Raw genomic sequence first — 8,958 nt, forward strand, 5'->3', positions numbered from 1 at the left:
TGGATATGACTGCGTGACTGTTCTGATCTGATATGATCTGAACCTGATTTTCTCTGAGAAGAGCTGTGTAAGTGGCCTACTACTATCACAAAGGCACTACTGATAACCATGTCTAAGTAATCTGTGACTATCACCCAATCTTAATGCAAACATTTCAATCACTTTAATCCCTATGCACAGCCAAAGATGGAGAATCTCTATACAGTCAGCAAAAACAAGACCAGGAACTGACTGTGGCTCAGAGCATGAACTCCTTATTGACAAATTCAAACTTAAGAGATGGGAATATCAGACCACCTGACCTGCCTCTTGTGAAACCTATATGCTGGTCAGGAAGCCACAGTTAGAACTGGACATGGACAATAGACTGGTTCCAAATAGGAAAAGGCGTATGTCAAGGTTGTATATTGTCACCCTGCTTATTTAACTTATATGCAGAGTACATCATGAGAAACCCTGGGCTGGAAGAAGCACAAGCTGGAATCAAGATTGCCGGGAGAAATATCAATAACATCAGACATGCAGATGACACCACCCTTATGGCAGAAAGTGAAGAGGAACTAAAAAGCCTCTTGATGAAAGTGAAAGACAAGAGTGAAAAATTTGGCTTAAAGCCAAACATTCAGAAAACTAAGATCATGGCATCTGGTCCCATCACTTCATGGGAAGTAGATGGGGAAACAGTGGAAATAGTTGCTGAATTTATTTTGGGGGGGCTCCAAAATCACTGCAGATGGTGATTACAGCCATGAAATTAAAAAACGCTTACTCCTTGGAAGGAAAGTTATGACCAACCTAGATAGCATATTCAAAAGCAGAGACATTACTTTTCCAACAAAGGTCCATCTAGTCAAGGCTGTGGTTTTTCCTGTGGTCATGTATGGATGTGAGAGTTGGACTGTGAAGAAAGCTGAGTGTCGAAGAATTGATGCTTTTCAACTGTGGTGTCGGAGAAGACTCTTGAGAGTCCCTTGGACTGCAAGGAGATCCAACCAGTCCATTCTGAAGGAGATCAGCCCTGGGTGTTCTTTGGAAGGAATGATGCTAAAATGAAACTCCAATACTTTGGCTACCTCATACGAACAGTTGACTCATTGGAAAAGACTCTGATGCTGGAAGGGATTGGGGACAGGAGGATAAGGGGACGACAGAGGATGAGATGGTTGGATGGCATCACCGACTCTACAGACATGAGTGTGAGTGAACTCCGTGAGTTGGTGATGGACAGGGAGGCCTGGTGTGCGGCGATTCATGGGGTCACAAAGAGTCGGACATGACTGAGCGACTGAACTGAACTGAACTGAATACTCCATTGTGTATATGTACCACTGCTTTCTTATCCATTCATCTTCTGATGGACATCTAGGTTGCTTCCATGTCCTGGCTATTATAAACAGTGCTGCGATGAACATTGGAGTACACATGTCTTTTTGAATTCTGGTTTCCTCAGTGTGTATGCCCAGCAGTGGGATTGCTGGGTCCTATGGCAGTTCTATTTCCAGTTTTTTAAGGAATCTCCACACTGTTCTCCATAGTGGCTGTACTAGTTTGCATTCCCACCAACAGCGTAAGAGGGTTCCCTTCTCTCCACATCCTCTCCAGCATTTATTGCTTGTAGACTTTTGGATCACAGCCATTCTGACTGGTGTGAAATGGTACCTCATAGTGGTTTTGATTTGCATTTCTCTGATAATGAGTGGTGTTGAGCAACTTTTCATGTGTTTGTTAGCCATCTGTATTTCTTCTTTGGAGAAATGTCTATTTAGTTCTTTGACCCATTTTTTGATTGGGTCATTTATTTTTCTGGAATTGAGCTGCAGGTGTAGCTTGTATATTTTTGAGGTTAGTTGTTTGTCAGTTGCTTCATTTGCTATTATTTTCTCCCATTCTGAAGGCTGTCTTTTCACCTTGCTTATAGTTTCCTTTGTTGTGCAGAAGCTTTTAATTTTAATTAGATCCCATTTGTTTATTTTTGCTTTTATTTCCAATATGCTGGGAGGTGGGTCATAGAGGATCCTGCTGTGATGTATGTCAGAGAGTGTTTTGCCTATGTTCTCCTCTAAGAGTTTTATAGTTTCTGGTCTTATGTTTATTTTATTTTTGTTTTTGTTTTTTTTTTTCCTTTTTTTTTTGTTATTTTATTTTTAAACTTTACATAATTGTATTAGTTTTGCCAAATATCAAAATGAATCTGCCACAGGTATACATGTGTTCCCCATCCTGAACCCTCCTCCCTCCTCCCTCCCCATACCATCCCTCTGGGTCGTCCCAGTGCACTAGACCCAAGCATCCAGTATCGTGTATCGAACCTGGACTGGCAACTCGTTTCTTACATGATATTTTACATGTTTCAATATCATTCTCCCAAATCTTCCCACCCTCTCCCTCTCCCACAGAGTCCATAAGACTGTTCTATACATCAGTGTCTCTTTTGTTGTCTCATACATCGGCTTATTGTTACCATCTTTCTAAATTCCATATATATGCGTTAGTATACTGTATTTATGTTTTTCCTTCTGGCTTACTTCACTCTGTATAATAGGCTCCAGTTTCATCCACCTCATTAGAACTGATTCAAATGTATTCTTTTTAATGGTCTTATGTTTAGATCTTTAATCCATTTTGAGCTTATTTTTGTGTATGGTGTTAGAAAGTGTTCTAGTGGTTGACTAGAACTAGTGCAGTTTTCTCAGCACCACTTATTAAATAGATTGTCTTTTCTCTATTGTATATTCTTGCCTCCTTTGTCAAAGATAAGGTGTCCATAGGTGCATGGGTTTATCTCTGGGCTTTCTATTTTGTTCCATTGATCTATATTTCTGTCTTTGTGCCAGTACCATACTGTCTTGATGACTGTGACCTTGTAGTAGAGACTGAAGTCAGGTAGTTTGATTCCTCCAGTTCCATTCTTCTTTCTCAAGATAGCTTTGGCTATTCGAGGTTTTTTGTATTTCCATACAAATTGTGAAATTATTTGTTCTAGCTCTGTGAAGAATACCGTTGGTAGCTTGATAGGGATTGCATTGAATCTATAGATTGCTTTGGGTGGTATACTCATTTTCACTATATTGATTCTTCTGATCCATGAACACGGCATATTTTTCCATCTATTAGTGTCCTCTTTGATTTCTTTCATCAGTGTTTTATAGTTTTCTATATATAGGTCTTTAGTTTCTTTAGGTAGATATATTCCTAAGTATTTTATTCTTTTTGTTGCAATGGTGAATGGAATTGTTTCCTTAATTTCTGTTTCGATTTTCTCATTATCAATGTATAGGAATGCAAGGGATTTCTGTGTGTTGATTTTATATCCTACAACTTTACTATATTCATTGATTAGCTCTTGTAATTTTCTGGTGGAGTCTTTAGGGTTTTCTATGTAGAGGATCATGTCATCTGCAAATAGTGAGAGTTTTACTTCTTCTTTTCCAATTTGGATTCCTTTTATTTCTTTTTCTGCTCTGATTGCTGTGACCAAAACTTCCAAAACTATGTTGAATAGTAGTGGTGAGAGTGGGAACCCTTGTCTTGTTTCCTGACTTTAGGGGAAATGCTTTCAATTTTTCACCATTGAGGATAATGTTTGCTGTGGGTTTGTCATATATAGCTTTTATTATGTTGAGGTATGTTCCTTCTATTCCTGCTTTCTTGGGAGTTTCTATCATAAATGGATGTTGAATTTTATCAAAGGCTTTCTCTGCATCTATTGAGATAATCATATGGCTTTTATTTTTCAGTTTGTTAATGTGGTGTATTACATTGATTGACTTGTGGATATTGAAGAATCTTTGCATCCCTGGGATAAAGCCCACTTGGTCATGGCGTATGATCTTTTTAATGTGTTGTTGGATTCTGATTGCTACAATTTTATTAAGGATTTTTGCATCTATGTTCATCAGTGATATTGGCCTGTAGTTTTCTTTTTTTGTGGCATCTTTGTCAGGTTTTGGTATTAGGGTCATGGTGGCCCCATAGAATGAGTTTGGAAGTTTACCTTCCTCTGCAATTTTCTGGAAGAGTTTGAGTAGGATAGGTGTCAGCTCTTCTCTAAATTTTTGGTAGAATTCATCTGTGAAGCTGTCTGGACCTGGGCTTTTGTTTGCTGGAAGATTTCTGATTACAGTTTCAATTTCTGTGCTTGTGATGGGTCTGTTAAGATTTTCTATTTCTTCCTGGTCGAGTTTTGGAAAGTTGTACTTTTCTAAGAATTTGTCCATTTCTTCCACGTTGTCCATTTTATTGGCATATAATTGTTGATAGTAGTCTTTTATGATCCTTTGTATTTGTGTGCTGTCTGTTGTGATCTCTCCATTTTCATTTCTAATTTTATTAATTTGACTTTTCTCCCTTTGTTTCTTGATAAGTCTGGCTAATGGTCTGTCAATTTTATTTATCCTTTCAAAGAACCAGCTTTTGGTTTTGTTGATTTTTGCTATGGTCTCCTTTGTTTCTTTTGCATTTATTTCTGCCCTAATTTATTTCCTTCTACTAACCCTGGGGTTCTTCATTTCTTCCTTTTCTAGTTGCTTTAGGTGTAGAGTTAGGTTATTTATTTGACTTTTTTCTTATTTCTTGAGGTATGCCTGTATTGCTATGAACTTTCCCTTAGCATTGCTTTTACAGTGTCCCATAGGTTTTGGGTTGTTTTGTTTTCATTTTCATTCATTTCTATGCATATTTTGATTTCTTTTTTGATTTCTTCTGTGATTTCTTGGTTATTCAGCAGCGTGTTGTTCAGCCTCCATATGTTGGAATTTTTAATATTTTTTCTCCTGTAATTGATATCTAATCTTACTGCATTGTGGTCAGAAAAGATGCTTGGAATGATTTCAATTTTTTTGAATTTACCAAGGCTAGACTTATGGCCCAGGATGTGATCTATCCTGGAGAAGGTTCGATGTGTGCTTGAGAGAAAGGTGAAATTCATTGTTTTAGGGTGAAATGTCCTATAGATATCAATTAGGTCTAACTGGTCTATTGTATCATTTAAAGTTTGTGTTTCTTTGTTAATTTTCTGTTTAGTTGATCTATCCATAGGCGTGCTACTACTACTACTACTAAGTCACTTCAGTCATGTCTGACTCTGTGTGACCCCATGGACTGCAGCCTACCAGGCTTCTCCGTCCATGGGATTCTCCAGGCAAGAACACTGGAGTGGGTTGCCATTTCCTTCTCCAATGCATGAAAGTGGAAAGTGAAAGTGAAGTCGCTCAGTCGTGTCTGACTCTTAGCGACCCCATGGACTGCAGCCTACCAGGCTCCCCCGTCCCTAAGATTCTCCAGGCAAGAACACGAGTGGGTTGCCATTTCATGAAGACTCTTTCAGACTCTTTGAGACGTGTTACAGGCTGCGTTGGCACAGGAGCAGCTGAGAGGAGCTACCCCACGTCTGAGGTCAGATGCGGCAGCCAAGAAGAGCTAACCCATGCCCGAGGTCAGGGGAGATGGCTGAGAGGAGCTACCATATGCCTGAGGTCAAGGGAGGTGGTCAAGAAGAGCAACCCCACATTCAAGAAGCGATGGCTGTGTGGGCACAGGAGGACTGAGAGGAGCTACTCCACCTTCAAGGTCAGGAGGGGCGGCTGTGAGGAGATACCCCTCATCCAAGGTAAGGAGCAGCAGCTGCGCTTTCTGGAGCAGCCATGAAGAGATTCCCCATGTTCAAGGTAAGAGAAACCCAAGTAAGATGGTAGGTGTTGTGAGAGGGCATCAGTGGGCAGAGGCACTGAAACCATAATCACAGAAAACTAGCCAATCTGATTACACGGACCACAGCCTTGCCTAACTCAACGAAACTAAGCCATGCCCTGTGGGGCCACCCAAGACGGGAGGGTCATGGTGGAGAGGTCTGACAGAATGTGGTCCATTGGAGAAGGGAATGGCAAACCACTTCAGTATTCTTGCCTTGAGAACCCCATGAACAGTATGAAAAGGTGAAATGATAGGATACTGAAAGGGGAACTCCCCGGGTCGGTAGGTGCCCAATATACTACTGGAGATCAGTGGAGAAATATGAACAGTGAAGACCATGTCTCCTGAACATGGAGACATGTTCAGGCATATGTCTGAAAGAGTCAGACATGACTGAGGGACTGAATTGAAATGAATGCTCTGATAGTCTTTTCCCTTACAGAGTAAGACTTTGGTGATGAGAATTATCTGGGCATATTTCAAGATGGTTTTGAGGTGGTGGTATATCTAGTGATCACAATTCTTTGATAGTTCAAGAAATTATATTGATTTGCAGTTTGTTCAATTTTTCTCTTACTCAAAGGATGAAAGTGATAACTATAGAGCTCTTTACACATTGAAGGTGAAACAAGAAATGTTAAATATTTTAGGTAAGGCTCCAGTTTCATCCATCTCATTAGAACTGATTCAAATGAATTCTTTTTAATGGCTGAGTAATACTCCATTGTATATATGTACCAAAGCTTTCTTATCCATTCATCTGCTGATGGACATCTAGGTTGCTTCCATGTCCTGGCTATTATAAACAGTGCTGCGATGAACATTGGGATACATGTGTCTCTTTCCCTTCTGGTTTCCTCATTGTGTATACCCAGCAGTGGGATTGCTGGATCGTAAGGCAGTTCTACTTCCAGTTTTTTAAGGAACCTCCACACTGTTCTCCATAGTGGCTGTACTAGTTTGCATTCCCACCAACAGTGTAAGAGGATTTCCTTTTCTCCACACCCTCTCCAGCATTTACTGCTTGTGGACTTTTGGATCACAGCCATTCTGACTGGTGTGAAATGGTACCTCATAGTGGTTTTGATTTGCATTTCTCTGATAATGAGTGATGTTGAGCATCTTTTCATGAGTTCTAATGAGATGGATGAAACTGGAGCCTATTATACAGAGTGAAGTAAGCCATAAAGAAAAACACCAATACAGTATACTAACACATATATATGGAATTTAGAAAGATGGTAACAATAACCCTGTATACAAGACAGCAAAAGAGACACTGATGTATAGAACAGTCTTATGGACTCTGTGGGTGAGGGAGAGGGTGGGAAGATTTGGGAGAATGGCATTAAAACATGTATACTATCATGTATGAAACGAGTCACCAATCTAGGTTCAATGCATGATACTGGATGCTTGGGGCTGTTGCACTGGGACGACCCAGAGGGATGGTATGGGGAGGGAGGGGGGAGGAGGGAGGAGGGTTCAGGATGGGGAACACATGTATACCTGTGGCGGATTCATTTTGATATTTGGCAAAACCAATACAATATTGTAAAGTTTAAAAATAAAATAAAATAAAAATTATTTTAGGTAAGAAAAAAGCCCTCAAAATTAAATTTGCTGCTTCAGCTTTAAGCTTGTTTTTATTTTTCCTTTCAATAATGTAATTATCAAGTAACAAATGCCTTCCAACCATGTCTCCCATTATTTTTGGAGCACTTTCAGCTTAATATCTCCCCAAATCATGAACATTTGAAACTGCTGGCATCATGTAGTTGGATGTATCTGGTACTCCCTACATAAAAATGTCACTGAACAGCGTTAGAAGTATATATCCTCTCTGAAAAATAATTTTGTTTCAACATTTCATTATTGAAATTGCATTCTGTTCTCCAGAAAAGCCATTCATTAAAACAGTCACTGGTAAAATTTAGTTTTTAAATGTGGAAATCCAGTATTGCAAGTCTTAATTCTTGATTTTGTATAATCAATGCACAAATGCATAAATAAAAATAAAAGTGAAGTGGTACTTTTCAGATAATAGATCTGAGAGAACTATGAGCATGACATCACCTATCAACATTTGCTTTAAGATAAATTCTGCCTACGTGACACATGAAACTAACTAGGATTCATGAAGGATATTAAAAAAAGATCATGAACCACTTATACACTTAAAAAAAAAAGTATTACCAGCAAAAACATTCACAAAGCATTGCTGGAAGTCAAAGTAAGCCTTATTTTTCAGAATGTGGATAAAATCATATTTCAATTTTAATAGTGTATTGTTTTCCTATTGCTATATAACAGAATGCCACAAATTTAACAGTTTAAACCACACACATTTATTATCTCACAGAGTCTGTGTATCAGAATTCAGAGCACATTGTTGTCTGGTGTGTTACAAGGTCTTACAGTGCTGCAATAAAAGTGTCAGCTGGCTACACTGATTTCTGGAAATCAAGGTTCTCTTTAAAAATCATAGGTTGTTATTTTGGATCCTTTTGGACTGAGGGTTCCTCATTCTTTTATTTACTGGTACTCTTAGTTCCTGGAGGACATAAGAAGTCCTATGCCATACTGCTCCTCCATAGGCTCTTTAAAAAGCGCTCAAAATGTTATGAGGTTTACCCAATGAGGTCGTGCCAACCCAGAATAATCTCCCTTTATATTCACTCAAAGTCAAATCATTTGAGATATAAAGTGCATCTACAAATCCCTTCTCTTATATGATGTAACATAGTTATGAGTTAGAGATCCCATCAAATTCAAAATTTCTGCCCTCATTCAAGGGAAGGGATTACATAAGATGCATAGAACAAAGGCAAGAATCTTAAGGACCATTTAAAAATTCTGCCTCTGTAAATAAGTTAGCATTATAGTTTTTGTTCAGTTTGCTTTTAATTATTTTTCTATCTTTAAAGCAAGCAGAAATAATGAGTATGGAATAGCTACTTCCTATAATTTCATTTTAATTATTACAAGTATCATCTTAAATAAAGTTGGGGAGTAGTGTATGATAGGACTTGCTGTTTATTTTTGTCTTCAAATTCAAAATATAAATAGCATCCTGCACTTAGAATAAACAAGATACTCTATATAAAGTAGCAAAATAATATATGGCACAAAGAATTTACTCCACTTTTCTTCCTCAAAAATTGTCCCATCCTCATCCTTAATGTCAATTGCAGTTAAGAGACTGGTGCTTGATAAAACTTGAATAGGCAAAGAATGTACTTCTTTTAATCCTACTCTTTCAGCAAT

This window comes from Bos indicus x Bos taurus, chromosome 1 (assembly GCF_003369695.1).
Source record: "Bos indicus x Bos taurus breed Angus x Brahman F1 hybrid chromosome 1, Bos_hybrid_MaternalHap_v2.0, whole genome shotgun sequence".
NCBI lineage: Eukaryota > Metazoa > Chordata > Mammalia > Artiodactyla > Bovidae > Bos > Bos indicus x Bos taurus.